The following is a 16,108-nucleotide window of genomic DNA, read 5'->3' on the forward strand; positions in this document are numbered from 1 at the left end:
AATGCTAGGGCCTACTTAAGAATGCAAATAAGCTCCTTTGATCCTAAGTTTTGGTGTTATTTCCTGGTATTTGGGTATAAAAATAAATGTACTGGTGGGCTCCCTCGTCGTCGTTGCAGCCTCTCCATCAGAGAGGAAGGATGGCGTCCCACCCAGCTCCCAGCTTTAAATCTATTTCTGTGTCTTCTTCCTTTCTTTCTATTATTTCTCAATCCCTGGCCACCTCCACTTAGAACCAGTTCGTTCATCTCTCTTTCCATGTGTCGCGGAAAAGGGAGATCCCCGCCATGTCTGGCCCCGCCACATCAGGCCCCCGCAATCGGGGGGAAACCACACCTTCCACCTTTTCCTTAAGAAATTGGATTCGGACACAACATTGAGCACCACAAATTTTAAACTTCCCCGTGAGGGATGAGCCTCCAAATAAAGTATGTCTGAACACCACAGGACTTGAGTCCACAAGGTCCAAGGGCTACAGCAAAGAAGCAGTTCTCTCTCTGTGGCCTGTGAGGACTCCCTGTAGCCAACCTCCAGGTCTCACCACCAGGCAGCAGAGACAAATGCCCAGCGCCCAGTCTTTCCCTGAAAGAGGCCTATTGGCTTCTCATAAAGGCTGCAGCTGCGGGTCAGCTTCTCATCTAACACACATCAGGGGCCAACCATCCTCTCCAGAGACCAGGGAGCTGAGAGGGCGTCACTTCCACATTCTCCCTCTGCAGCACCCCGGTGGCTGCTGCCTCCCTGAGAGGGGCTTGTGCACGGAGTTAAAGCCCTGACTCGAGGCTGCTGCTCAGGGGACATACCCCTTGATCGCCTGGCTCTGGGGGACAGTGGGGCTTGTGTTAGTGGGGCCCCCGGGATTGTAAAAAACAAAAAGCCAGTTCTTCACTGGCTCTTCCCAAGAGGCTTATCTCAGAGACGGCAGTCAGAAGCACCCATCGGCCAGCCTTTCCTGATAGAGGTCTACATTCATACTTAAACGCTGCTGCCTGAGGATCCAGCTTCCCATCAGCCTGTGACTAGGTGCAGACTGAATTCCTCCCCTCGGGACACTGAAATCATGGCACCTCAACTATTGCGAGCAACAGAGAACAAAGAAGCAGTTTGGAGAATCACGAAGTTGGGAGAGACAGCCCAGTGCTAGAACAGGGCTGAGTGACAGGCTCATCTTCTGCAACAGAGCACGCCACCAAGACGGGAAGAGGTGCCTCTTTCATCTCACGCACAGAAACCAACACAGAGTCAAGGAACATGAGGACACGGAGGAGGATGTACCATACACCACCCCAAAGCATAAAATAACACCCCCGAAATACACCTTAATGGTTTACGTGGTAGGGTTTTATAAATGCTCATAACGATGCTCACCTTTCCAGGAGAACAAGGCTGCACAATGCGAGAATTTCAACTAAGAGATACAAAATATGAGAACCAAAGAACTTATATACTTATATGCATGGCCCACGGACACGGGCAATAGGTTAATGAAGACTTGGGGGAGTGAAGGTAGGGGCTGGGAGGGGGGGGTAAAGGAGTGGAAATGGGAGATATGTGTAATACTGCCAACAATAAATTTTTTTAAAAAATATGAGAGAGTACTAAGGAAAAATCACAGAGGTGAAGAATAAAATCACTGAACTGGAGAATTCAATAGAAGGGTTCAACAGCAGACTAGATGAAGGAGAAAAGCTGGTGTAGGAACTACTAGTTAAAAAAAAAAGGGGGACATGAAATTCATCCAATCAGAGGATTGGTGCAGCCACCATGGAAAACAGATAGAGGGGCCTCAAAAAATTAATAGAACGTTCATATGACCCAGCCATTCCACCCACAGGTCTATATCCAAAGAAAATGAAATCAGTACCGCGAAGAGGTATCTGCAACCCCATGTTCATTGCACCAATATTTACAATATACAAGTCAAGCAAGTCATGTCAGTGTCCATCAGTGGGTGAATGCATACAAAAATGTGTATATGTAGTGGAATATTATTCATGCAAAGAAGGAAGGAAATGCTGCCACTGCAACAACATAAATGAAATTTGAGGGCATTATGCAATGTGATAAGTCAGGGAGAGAAAGAAGTACTGCATGATTTCAGTTATTTGTGGAACCTGGGGATTTGGGGGAAACTCATAGACACAGAGAAAAGATTGGTGGTTGTGAGAGGCTACGCGTTCGGTGGGGGAATAGGTCAAGGTGGTCAAACGGACAAGCTTCTAGTTATAAAATAAATACGTTTTGAGGATATAATATCCAACATGGTGACTACAGTTAACAATCCTGGGTTGTATATTTGAAAGTTGCTAAAAGAGAAAATCCTCGAAGTAGGATTTATTGTGCTCATAGCGTTTGGCATGGACATAAGTTGCATTTCTCTGAGATACACACCTGGGTGTATAAATGTGGTCATGTAATATACGTACTTTCCAGAAAGATGTGAGGAAAACATGTCTTTTGTTGCAAGGTGGCACATACCAGTTCTGAGGTCCACACCTCACTGTGCGTTTGGGTAGAGTTTTTCCAGTTCCATCAGTAAATGGTTAAAATAGAGATTCATTCAGGAGAGGACCTGGTTCCATCTCAACGCTGACCAGGCTCTGGTGAGCCCTCTTCCTTCCTCCAATGAGTAGCTCTTGCTGAAGTTGAAGGAGATGAGGCCATAAGCCGGCAACATCCTAGGGTCCTGGGCTGGGAAGTTTGGCCCACAGCCCACACCGCACAACCCTCTTGTCCTGGTTCCCCAAGTGAGGCATCACCAGATGGGCTGAAGGGCCAGTAGAGAGCAGATGCCCAAGCAAGCGGGACCAGGGGTGGGCCACTACTCCCTGGAGGCATGTGTAAGTCCCTCTGAAAACTTAGATGAGTAACTGCTCATCCTGTGGTTGCTTCCCTGACTGTGATTATTTCACAATCAGGAACTGTTTAGAATGTAGAGGATGGCTACTGTGTCACAGCCTTGTCACCCCTTCCCAGGCGCTTCCTCTTATATCACACAGTTGGGGCCTCACCCCTCTCACAGAGCAGAGTCCGGGTTCTCGGGCACACACTTGGACACAGCAGGCCACTCAGGCCTCCAGGATGCCCTTCCTTGCCTCCTGGCCCTGCCCTCCTCCTTGCCTGCTGCTGACTCTACTGCTGGGCCTCCCAGGTGAGCACTCCTTGGGGTAGAATATTCCCTCCCTGCCCCTGGGCTTCTTTTTCCCCTGAAATTTCAGGGCCTCCAGGGAAACATGGGTGTGTCACCCAGGGCTGCACAGAAGGCCAAGGACAGGGCTTCACCTGAGCGCATGAGGTCAGGGATCTGAGTGGTTTCTCTGTGGGTCCATCCTCTGCACCTGTTTCCAGAGGCAGCAAAAGAGATGATGCTTCGAGTCTTAGGTGCTGCACAGGAGGTAATTCATAAAATGCCTATGAACCCAAGAACCTAGCAGGGAAGATAGTCTTCGAAAGACTAGTAGGAGAGTTTGATATATTTCACCAAAGTCAGAAGGCAGAGTCGCCCTGTAAACTAACCAATATTCGCCTCCCCTGGAAATCATCCATGTCAGATAGAAATATACGAGACTCTACAATATCCAACAGAATTGCAAATAAGGCACCTCACATTTGTAATTTGCAATGCATACTTATAGAATAGAATTCTCTTGTCTGCCCTTTAAGCCACTCACATCTGACTCTAAGATATTAACTGACCTCCCATTTTTAAAGAAAAAAAGCAGGGGGAGGGGGAATCCAGAAAGATCTGTTTGGCCCGGATAGGAGAAGAGAGCCCTGCATGACCAGAGGACAAAGGCCACTGCCAGCTCCTCCTTAACAAGGAGAGCAAGCGGGATTTCTATGAAAAATTCCTCCTTTTCCCTGTAAATTACTAAACATGGGGTCCCCTGAAGCCAACTGCTGCTAGGTCCGTCTCCCGAAAAATACTCGCGAGCCGGGGGCGTGAGATCGTCACACTCAGTGCCTGTGACTGTCCACGGAGGCAGAGAGGGTGTGTGTCTCGCCACGACGCGCTGTGACAACGCAAGGCTCCCCAGCCCTCCTGGCGTCCCAGCACCAGGCGCTGCAGGGGTTGCAGGAGATCAGCCAGGCCTCTCCCTGGAGAAAGGATCTGTTGAGCCTCTGCCCAACTGGCCCCAGGGCGCTGGGGAGATCTCCAGGTAGAGAATGAAAGGCTTCTCCCCTGGGCTGGGCAGCGATTGGCCTGGATGTGGGCTCTTCCCTGGGGCTGGGGAGTGATTGGTTCCGGCTGCGGGCGCTTCCCAGCGCTGACCTGTGATTGGCTCTGTCTGAGGGCGCTTCCCCTAGGCTTGGCTGTGATTGGCCCTGGCTGCGGGCTCTTTCCTGGGCTGGGCTGTGATTGGCCCTGGCTGCGGGAAATGCACTCCTCCCTGACAAATCTGAGGTGAGAGGAGAAGTAGCCTGTCCTGACTCTTAGCTGCATTTTGTGCAGATGTGAAGCTGACAGTTACAGCAGCTGCTCTCCTGACCATGAGACAGGCCTGAGGCCAAACAAATGAGGCTGAGGCCAGACCGTGTCCTTATGACACCTCTGAGCTGGGTGCTGGGGAGACCATTACTGCCCTTGGTTACTTACCTCAGCTGTTTGCACACTTACCTCTGGTCCAAGCATCCTCACTGATATTAGCCACGCAACAGAGCACTTTAGAGCCCGTGAAAGTTATGCCACAAGATTATTTATTAACACCGGATGTGCGGCTCAGAGAAAAGAATTACAGAATAGTATGTTCCCAGTTTATTAAAAAGTGGATTCATTTTCCAAGGAAAATGTTTTAGAAATAGTTATCTCTGATGTAGTTGTGTCCGCACACCTTAAATGTTTCCGTATGGCATCTTTTCATTTTCCCTTTGTCTCTACAACAAGCATGTACAAGCCTGCCTCAGAAATATTGCGAGCTCAGTTCCAGACTTCTGTGATATATTGAGTAATAACCTTCTTTGCTGGTGGATGGTCTTTAAAAAATTTATCTTTATTGTTGAAAGTATTACAGATGTCCCCTTTGTGTATGTGTGTTTTTCCCCATCGACCCCCTTCACCCGTGCCCACCCCTCCCAGGCCCTCACCACTCTATTGCCTGTGCACAATGCATACAGGTTCCCTGGTGAATCATTCCCCTCCCTCACCCACCTCCTCCTTCCCTGGGGGAGGATCTTCTTGCTTTCCATTTGTAAAACCCCAAATATCTGTGAAAACGCAAATAAAGTGAAGCGCAATAAAGCAAAGTGAAACAAAATGAGCTACGCCTGTATCAACTAAGATTCAGCCACCTTGTTCCATTTCTCTGTCACTTCAGAGTGATTCTGAGGAAGAAGAAAGGTAAACATGTATTCTACTAAGCTTTCTTGAAGTGGGAGTATGCTCTCTTAGTAGGGAAAGTTGTGTTTTTCAAGTAGTTTTATGAAATGAAATTGGATAGTAATAGGCATTTATTTTTCAGTGAGCACAGAATATTACAGTTTTCATTTCCCTTTCTTACTTATCATGACGTTATAGCATTTCCCATCAGAACTTCTTTGAAGAAAAACAATCCCAAAATGCAGGATGATCAGGGCCTATAGGAACAGCAGGTGATACTAAGTCCTGTCGGGAAGGACAGGACCTGCCTCTGGGGGTGAAGGGTCATCTTGAGATGAAGCATCCTGATGTCCGGATACATCGGGTTTCCTAGGAGCTACTGCCCAAATGGTGCTCATCTGCTTGGCTCTCCTCAAACGCCCATTCTTTTCCTCCTTCTCCATCCAGAAACAAACGTGTTTCTTTATAAACCTGGCCATCTCCAGGTTTAATGGGGACATATCCCATTCAAGCCATTTCTATGCACACCCTATCCAGCACCTGTGGCTTCTCTGAAGCTTTCTTTCAGTGCCCGATGCCCAGAGAACATAGGCAGCCGATTCCATTTGTTATTAAAGCTTCTGATTGCTTCCCGTTCTTTGTATGTAAACTTGCTTTCATACTCAGAAGGCATTCTGAAGTTGAGCCATGACCTGGATCAATTCCAACTTGTAGCTCAGGTTCAGCAGCAAGTACCACCCAGTCCCTTTAACGAGAGATGTTAAAGATGAAACTGGGTAAGGATTCAATGAGTCCTTTGCAAGCACTGGTTTCCCTTTTGCAGTTTCCTGCAAATGAATATTATTCCAAGGGATGTTCTATTTCTCTGCACCAACTTCTTCATTATCAGACGACCAGCCGTGGCTGCCAGAGCGTCCCTGGCAGAGACGAAATCCTTGGGTTCCCTGGTGGTACCTCCAGGAGCCATTCCACTCAGCTGGGTAGCCACGTGTTGCAAGAAAAAGCACAGCACAGCCCCTCCATAGCTGGCATCAAGCAGAACCGCTTGATGGAGGGAAACTTAAACCCACTCTTCGTTACCTCTCTGCGCCTCAGTTTTCTCGTTTGTTATAGGCTCTCACATTACAGGATGGTTGTGAGGGTTACATGTATGACATATGCAAAGTGCTGGGCTCAAGGCCCACTCAGGGTGTGCACTCGGTCGATGAAAGCTGCTATTCATAAATACTGCCCAAGCCCACAGGCTCCCATATGCTGAGTAAATAACTGCTCTGTGCTTCCCTCCAGGAGGGGCAGGTGAGGAGCTGCAGGTGATTCAGCCCCAGAAGCCTATGTATGTCGCAGCCGGAGAGACGGCCACACTGAGCTGCACTGTGACCTCCTTTTTTCCTGTGGGGCCCTTCCTGTGGTTCAGAGGGACAGGGCCAGGCCGGGAGTTAATCTACAATTTCAAAGCAGGCCACTTCCCCCGAGTAACAAGTGTTGCAGACGTCACAAGGAGAGACAACTTGGACTTTTCCATCCGCCTCAGTAACATCACCCCAGCAGACACAGGGACCTACTACTGTGTGAAGTTCCAGAGAGGAGGCGGTGATAATGACACGGAGCTCAAGTCTGGAGCAGGCACTCAGCTCAGCGTGAGTGGTGAGTACAGGAGGATCCTGTGTCCCTCGTGTGTGACAACAAGTCAGTAAGAACGACTTCCATCTTTGAGCAACAACTAAGGGTCAGGTGCGGAGGTGGGTGCTTATAGTCATGATCTGATTCCTGGTCTGATTTCCCCCGTCTGCAGACCAGGGGAGCTGAGGCCTGGAGATGTCATGCTATTTGCTCAGGCCCCACGGCTGGTCAGTGGTGGGGAAAGTCTGAAACGCCTGCTTGCCTGGCTCCCCAGCCCTGGCCTTTCAATCCTGTCAGCCCCTTGGTGCCAGGGATGAGGGAACTGAAGGTCTGAGTGACTTGCCCATCACAATGCCAGACCTCACCCACCTCCAGGGAGTGCTCCCCTGAATGTGACTGAGGCTCCTCCTTAGTGATACCCAATGGGCACCTGCTGTGAGCCAGGCTCTGCGCTGGGTGCTGAGGCAGCTGTAGAACAAAGCAGGCAACGGCTCTTCCCCTTGAAGCTCCGTTCCCTCCCTCCAGTGGGAGGAACTCACTAAGGCAGGGAGTAGAGAAGGTGCTGCTTTCTCTCAGCCTCACAAACATCACAGGAGAAGGAAACCCTGAGAGGCCCAGACTCCTGCTCACTCTGACAGCCCTGCTGGGAGGAGATGCCCAGAAGGGGGCGATCACGGTGGGTCTGCCGGGAAACCCCCTTTATTCCAGAATCCCAGTCGCTGTCATGAAGCCTCCAAGCAGAGTTTGGACGTCTCAGAATGTCCCTCACCCATGGAAGAGGCTCCCCATGTGGGAGACTTAGGGGTCGCCTCATTGAGGCAATACCGTTCTCATTGAGGGTGTTTTACCAGAGGCCCAGGAGCCTGAATCCTGGACTGTGAGCACGCAGGGACCTTTAGACCCTCCAGCCTGACTCCCCATGTACGGAGGGGCGCCTGAGGTCAAAAGGTGAAGACGACTCTGTCCAAAGTCACATGGCCAGTGAGTGAGGAGATTGTTCCAGAACCCCATCTGATTTTAGCAGCTTTTTTCCTGCTTCAAAGACAGACACTATTTCCATCATAAAGCCTGGTGAATGCAAGCACTGAATAAGGCTCAGTACAGCACACCATTGAACAGGGAGCCAGCACCTCTTATGTTAACCGGTACCAAATCTTCACATGCCCCTCACACTCAGACTTTGTGGCCCAAGGTGATTGGGAACCTCCCTACCTCCAGCCACATCGCCCCAAATGGAGCCCCCACATCAGCACCTAGAGCTGCCCCTCCTCCACCAGCTGCCTCCCTCCAGCCTGTGGAGACAGCGTCGTTCATTCACTGTCTTCTGTTGATGGGTGTGAGCTGTTCCCAGCCTTGGGCTATTCACACAGTGACACGGGATACCTTGTCCATGGGTCACCCTACTTTAGAGGGAGGTGCTCATGGAAGCGGCATTGCTAGGTCACAGGGTGCGTGCATTTTAATTTGTGGGGGTATCGCCATGTTTCCCTCCTAGACATGGTGGCAACGGGGTCTCCCCACAACTCCTGGACACAGGCAGGGAAGGTGGCTTTATCCCGAATTTTCAGGTATTACCACACTTCCCAATAGTGTGTCCCTTGCGTAGGCATCACAGGTGTCAGTGGCTCCATCGCCACTCAGATCTGCTGCCTCCTGGGAGAGAGCTCCTGCCCCTTCCCTGAGCTACCTGCCCAGGTGCCACCTGCCTGAGAATGCAGGAGGTGGGAGAGGTCAGGGTCTCTGCTCTCTGCAACACCCACTGTGCTTGTCAAAGTGCAGAGAACGCTCCAACCCTTTTGTTTTTTTGTTTTTAAGTTCTGTTTCCTTGGTTTTTAAATAATATGTTTTTATTGATTTCAGAGAAGAATGGAAAGGAATAGAGAGACAGAAACATCCATGATGAGAGAGAATCCTTAATAGCCTACCTCCTGCACACCCCCTACTGGAGATGGAGCCCACATCCCAGGCATATGCCCTGACCAGGAATCCACAGTGATCCCCTGGTTCATGTGTTGACGCTCAACGACTGAGAACACTGGTCAGATTCCAGTCCTTTTCTTGGAATCATGTATTGCTATGTTCTTCAGGGGGGGAAAAAACCACACTTTTTAAAAAGTCCTGTGGGGGAGGTAGGTCTAGCTTTCCAACTGAGATGAGGCAGATCCTCAAATGTCCCATGATGTGGCCTGAAACTATTCCTACAGGACATGGCTCTGCCTATGGAGGAAGCCAGAGGCCTTTCCCTTCTGTGTGGTGTTTTCCTCACTGAGCAGCTGCAGGAGCCGCCTGGCACAGTGGCCTGGATGGAGCAGAGAGGGGTCGCTGAGCCCCAGCACCGCATTGGGCAGCATCCCTGTCTCTGCAGACTGAGGGAGAGGAGGGAGCATTTCCTAGAGGGCGCTGTGCCCCCGTGAGCAGGAGTTCATATTCTAGACTCACTGCCAGGAGCCTATTCCCTCATTTATTGCTACAGAGCCCCCGGCCTGGGCACTGGAGGGCACTCCTCCCTGCAGCAGGTGGCGGTCAGGGTCAGGGTCAGGCTCCTGAAGGAGGGCACTTGCTCTGCTGATGGACGTGCATACCTGGGAGGCCACAGGAAATACCTCTGGGGCACAGTAATGGCTGAGGGGACGGTCCCTTCATTCTCTCAGTTTTAGTTTTCTCATCTCTAAAATGGCGATGATCATGGGGTCCTTTTAGGAGAGGGGGAAGGATTTGAGGTGCTCTGTCTGAATCGCCCAGCACAGAGGTGCACCCCCAAATCAACATGTTATGTCAGTGTCATGACCCAGTTAACTTGGCAGGGTCTCAGCTCCTCACCTGCAGAAATTGTGTAGGATTATATAATGCTGATCAAAATCACTGATTAATCAAATATTAATGCTATAATCCAATCTGCCTTTATAGAATGATTTAGGTGAGCCTGTTGAGAGGACAGACCCTCACTGAGCCACAGTATTGTCATCCCACAGCTGTGTGCTCCTGGGCAAGTCTATGTCTCCCCCAAGTCCTCAGTTTCCCCAGTTGCTAAGGATGAGAATCATGGCTCCCATTCGCGTGTCTATAAGGATTGAGGCCCGCTATGAACAACCAATGCACCAAAATGAGACTAACTAGGAATTCTGTCCCTGGGCCCAGACTGTGGGAAATCATCTGGAGGGAAAAAAGTTGGACTTTGAACAAAGGCCATGAATTGTTTGTCGGCCCTCCCCTCACTCAGAGTTCACCTCTGGGAGCATGAGTGGCCTCCTTTGCAACTTGGGGATGATGACACACGCTCTCAGCACTGAGCCTCAGTTTCCTCATCAGAATGAGAATAATAATACCTGCCCCATGGGGGTGGGAGGACCCAGTCAGTACATTAGGCGCCACACTATGGGTCACAGAGTACACATTCTGTCCACCGCCTCCCTCAAGGAGGATGACTCTGGCAGCCTACTAACGGGGTCACTGAGGATAAAGAGCCTCTTTACCTGATTGCTGCCTCAAGTGTCAGCCCATTAGAGCTGCAAAGCTTCAGAGTGGTCCTGGGTGCGGGTAGCCTCGGATGGAGTGAGTCCAGGACTCTGGAATGCTCTCCTCTAATGGTTTCTACTGTCCCTTGACTTGTAGGCCCAGCACTATGTACTCAGTTCTTCTTGGTTGTCCTCCTCGGCCTCCTAGGCTGCAAGGTGCTGCTGATGGTGGGTGTCTCTGCCATCTATGTCCACAGGCAGCGGAGAGCCTGACTGTAAGTTGTGGGACAGGGAGGGCAGGCTAACGTCTGTCCCAGAGGAGAAGGTCAACAGGAGCGGTCAGCCCACAGGTCACACACGGTGAGGGCCCAGGTGGAATTTAGACAAGGAGACACCCTCTATTAATACTCTCAGGAGGCTTGCTGATGCATTTCTGAGATTCCTACCTCCCAGTAAATGGGTGCATCCTGTAGAAGGAGGCTGACTCGGTGGTTTTTGAAAGGTGTTCACAGAGTCCTAGGGCTCCTGCAGAAGAAGTGGGCAGAGGAAACTGAACGAGGCCAGCTGAGGGGGCGGTTCCCTTGGAGACCACATCTAGTTGATTTGATCGCAGGGCTCCCTGGGCAGAAGGAACCCACGTTTACAGTCATGTTGAGCAGTCCCGGTCAGGTGCTCTGATGGCTGTTCCCAGTCTGACACTCTGTGTGACAGAGGGGAGGAATGGGAAGGAGGACCAGGACCTGGGGAGGAGGACTAGGGGCAGAGTCCAATGCCAGGGGCTGTGTGTCCTCTCATGACTGGCATTCCAGGAAGAAGACAGCCCAGGACATAGGAGACACGCAGGGAACTCTTCTTGAATGATGAGCAGATAATTAAAGGTGGACACATTTCCCACAGCTCCTTCCTTTCTCCCCTGTTACCTGCCACTCTCAGTGTCTGCTGCCTCCTTCTTTCCACGAGGGATCCAGCCCCAGAAAAAAAAAGTTGACTAGAAGCTTCTATGGACTCTGATCCAAATGCCTCCCCCGACCCAGAACTGCTGCCCACAGGGTCTTCCTCCTAATCATGGTCCTTGATGCCCCAGATCTGGGTCTTCACACAGGTCCTCTCAGACACACAGACACAATCCCAAATTATCGCAGCTCCCTTATTCCATACACAGGACTTAGGTTTGAAAGGAGTGGTAGATGGGATGCTAGGAATTGAGGGCATTGAAGAGACGGTGACCTCAAGTGCAATCAGACCTTCAGGAGTCACCATTGACCTAGAAGCTGGAGGAAGAGAAAGCAATACTATGACCAAGTTCTGCAATTTGATAGTTTCCCACTCACATTCACTTTGCCATTGGTTTAATAATGGGTGTGCCTTTAAAACAACTCCTTGTGGTTGCCCTTTAAGGATGTTATGTAACTAAGGTACAGTGCTTTCAGGTAAATGAGAATTCCTGAAATGATATTTCAACTGGGAGCTGGGGCAGGGGCAGCCCTGTGTCCTGGCTGTACCAGGCCGAGGTTGTTCTTGTTGAGCTGAAGGAAGAAGAGGCAAGAGGACATTCATTCAAAATACCACACTCTCTCACTCTTCATGCCCATCTCAGTAGATTTTCTTAGTAAGGTTTTTTTTTTTTTTTTAACGTATTGTAAAAAAAAGTTTCTCTCAAAAACACGCACACAAACGTACATGCACACACACACAAATGCACATGAACACACACAGAGAATTACAAATTATCATGGTTTAGGATTATTTATAGAGATATTAAGTAATTTTTTATAATATATATTAATGAATATATCTTGAATAAAAAAGGTAATTATTATCTTTCTGTTTTTCTGTAGAATGGCTTTTACATTCACTGGTAGGTAATTTGAAAATTATTTTTCTTTCTTTTTCTTTTCTTTTTTTGTTAATCCTCACCAGAGGATATTTTTTTCCATTGATTTTTTTTTTTTTTTAGAGAGAGTGAAAGAAATAAAAGGAGGGAGGGATGGAGAGAGAGAGGGATCAATGTGAGAGAGACACATCGATTGGTTGCTTGGAGCCCCACTCGGGGCCAGGGATTAAATCTGAAGCCCAGTACATGTCTTTCATCAGAAATAGAACCTGAGACCCTTCGGTACTCAGGCCAACACTCTAACCACTGAGAAACACTGGCCAGGGCTGAAAATTATTTTTCTTGATAAATATAGTATATAGTTTTTTCAAAAACATTTTTTACCTACAATGACTAAGTGTAGAATCTCTGGACCAGACAAACCATTAAGACCACACAATCATCACCAGACACTGAGGGAGATGTGCTCAAAGTACTTTAGACAAATCACAGTGGAGAAGTTCCTCTCTGAGGTCTTATAGGCATAGAAACATGGGTTCAGATACTGGAAAACACACACCAGCTAAGTGACCTTGAGCAACTCACTAACACTCTCTGAGCCAATTTCCTCCTCTGTAAAATTGGACTCATGGTACCCCAAAGAATTGTGGGGCTTTAGAGGAGAGAGCAGTCTATGAACGCACACAGGGTCTAGAACAAAACTGTAGGTGATACAGACCCTTTTCTTCCTTTACTCATTGAGGAACTTGCACCCTCCGTGTTTTCCAGTGTGGTGAAGTAATCACACTGAAAGATTTTCCCGTGGCCTGGATGCCTGAACTCATTCGCAGGCTTTTCTGGGGAAATTACCCCACTTCTAGTTTGGCACCTGCATCCACGAATCTATTTGAAGACAGCAAGATCCACATTTGCTTCAAAGTTGGGCACATGCTTTATAGCACGAGGAGAAGCTGGAGCAAACCCTAATGTAATTGAAACCTGGCCCTGATACTAAACCAGACCTAACAGTTGTTGTTTTCAGAAGAGAACAGCAAGACTCCCCACAGTGCCTATGGACCACCAGGTCAGACTGGTCCCAGAGCCATGCAAAGGTGCAGAAAGCCTACTAATGACTCCATGAACCCCAATGGATGGCCGAAACCTAAATTTGCCCTTTGCCAGAACCTGTGCGCAGATGCAGGGGGATCAGGAATTTGCATTTGGCTGGGCACCTAGATCTCACCCAATCTGACCCACCCTCTAGGAATGCCTTTATACCTGTGTCACCTTTCCCATTCCTTACCTTAGGTGGCTTAGTTTCAACACAGTCCAATCAAGACTCCTGATTAGAATGAACACATATGGAAATTTCTCCTTCCAATTAAAGTTGCTCTAAGTCTGTAATCCAGGACGTGGAAGGAGATGGATCTGAGCCCTGTCTCTGTCTCTGGCTCCTGGTTTGGCAGCTGGAAGAATAAATATTTTCTCCATGAAACACTCTTGCTTCAGACTTGGCTTCTCTGTGAGCGTTGGCCATTGAACTCACTGACTTTGTTGGCTACATCATGACTTGAGAAAAATAAGGTTCTTTTTCGTTAAAGCAAAACCAATCTGGTTCAAGATGATGACTTAGGAGGCACCTGACCTCACCTTTGCCCATAAACTTACTGAAACTGTAGCTACTAAAGCAACAATTCCCTGAGAAAGAACCCAGAAACCAGAGGATCAACTCCCAGACCTTGGACACACACACCAAAATCATAACTTCATCAAATAAGAAAAGATGGGACACAATCTCAGGCTGTTACCTGACACAATCTCCCCATAAACCACACACCCGGCACGGTGACCTATAATCGGGGGAGACCCACACCTCCCAGCTTCTCCTTGAGAAATGGGATTCAGACACAACGTTGAGCACCCCAATTTTTAAACTTCCCCGTGAGGGATGAGCCTCCAAATGGAGTATGTCTGAAAGCTACAGGATTTGAGTCCACAAGGTCCACAGACTAGAGCAAAGAAGCAGTTCTCAGTGGCCTGTGAGGACTCCCTGTAGCTCACCGCCCAGGACTCACCACCAGGCAGCAGAGACAAATGCCCAGCGCCCAGTCTTTCCCTGAAAGAGGCCTATTGGCTTCTCATAAAGGCTGCAGCTGCGGGTCAGCTTCTCATCTAACACACATCAGGGGCCAACCATCCTCTCCAGAGACCAGGGAGCTGAGAGGGCGTCACTTCCACATTCTCCCTCTGCAGCACCCCGGTGGCTGCTGCCTCCCTGAGAGGGGCTTGTGCACAGGGTTAGAGCCCTACTTGAGGCTGCTGCTCAGGGATCACACCACTTGATCACCTGTCACTGGGGGACAGTGGGGCTTGTGTTAGTGGGACCCCCGGGATTGTAGAAAACAAAAAGCCAGTTCTTCACTGGCTCTTCCCAAGAGGCTTATCTCAGAGATGGCAGTCAGAAGCGCCCATCTCCCAGCCTTTCCTGATAGAGGTCTACATTCATACTTAAACGCTGCTGCCTGAGGTTCCAGCTTCCCATCAGCCTGTGACTAGGTGCAGACTGAATTCCTCCCCTCCGGACACTGAAATCATGGCACCTCCACTATTGGGAGCTGCCGGTACCTGCCGACTTCAGGGGAACAGTACCTGAAAGGGGGATGAGGATTAAGAAAAGAGAGACAGACAAAAGATGGGATCAGAAGGGCTAACAGTTCAAGATTGCAGCCCCGAGTTTATTTCACCTAGTATATTTATGCAGTTTTGATTGCACAAGCACTTGGCAAGCATAAGCAATTTCATCTTAACATTTGCATAGCTTTTTCCTGTTACCCTCATCCTGCCTTGTGGCCAAAGCTAAACTTCCTTGTTATAAAAACATCTTGCTTACTTCTCTGTCCTTCACACACTATGCTGACTGTCACATAATATCCTGCTTTGTCTGCAAGCTTGCAAGCCTCAAGAGGCACTAGAGCGGGTGCCAGACAGCCCACCTTGTGAAATGCTGTCTTCCCGGGACCTTGTCAATCCGAGACCACTCCCCACAGAAAGCAACAGAGAACAAAGAAGCAGTTTGGAGAATCACGAAGTTTGGAGAGACAGCCCAGTGCTAGAACAGGGCTGAGTAACAGGCTCGTCTTCTGCAACAGAGCACGCCACCAAGACGGGAAGAGGTGCCTCTTTCATCTCACACACAGAAACCAACACAGAGTCAGGGAACATGAGGACACGGAGGAGGATGTACCAAACACCACCCCAAAGCATAAAATAACACCCCCGAAATACACCTTAATGCTTTACCTGGTAGGGTTTTATAAATGCTCATAATGATGCTCACCTGTCCAGGAGAACAAGGCTGCACAATGCGAAACTACTAAGAGATACAAAATGTGAGAACCAAAGAACTTCTATACTTACATGCATGGCCCACGGACACGGGCAATAGGGTAGTGAAGACCTGGGTGTGGGGGGGCGGTAGGAGCTGGGAGAAGGGGAGTAAAGGAGGGGAAATGGGAGATATCAGTAATACTGTCAACAATAAAATATATGTATTTTTTAAATATGAGAGAGTACCAAGGAGAAATCACAGAGGTGAAGAATACAACCACTGAACTGGAGAATTCAATAGAAGGGTACAACAGCAGACTAGATGAAGGAGAAAAGCGGGTCCGGGAAACACTAGGAAAAACAAAAAACAAAACAAAAAAAAACCATGAAATTCATCCAATCAGAGGATTGGTGCAGCCACCATGGAAAACAGATAGAACGTTCCTAAAAAAATTAATAGAACGTTCTTATGATCCAGCCATTCCATCCCTAGGTCTATATCCAAAGAAAATGAAATCACTACCGCAAAGAGGTATCTGCAACCCCATGTTCATTGCACCATTATTTACAATATAC

General features: G+C 48.9%; 1 pseudogene across 1 annotated transcript; it reads right to left on the reverse strand.

The window, feature by feature from the left end:
- Positions 1-5,595: 5,595 nt before the first annotated feature.
- LOC307107466 (L-aminoadipate-semialdehyde dehydrogenase-phosphopantetheinyl transferase-like) lies at positions 5,596-8,161 on the reverse strand (annotated as a pseudogene). The gene is made up of 2 exons: positions 8,150-8,161; positions 5,596-6,361 (listed from the first exon to the last, which is right to left on the reverse strand). The product of its transcript is annotated as an L-aminoadipate-semialdehyde dehydrogenase-phosphopantetheinyl transferase-like (transcript).
- Between the last annotated feature and the right edge of the window lie 7,947 nt (positions 8,162-16,108).

Source organism: Cnephaeus nilssonii (assembly GCF_951640355.1).
Source record: "Cnephaeus nilssonii genome assembly, chromosome: 11".
Lineage (NCBI taxonomy): Eukaryota > Metazoa > Chordata > Mammalia > Chiroptera > Vespertilionidae > Cnephaeus > Cnephaeus nilssonii.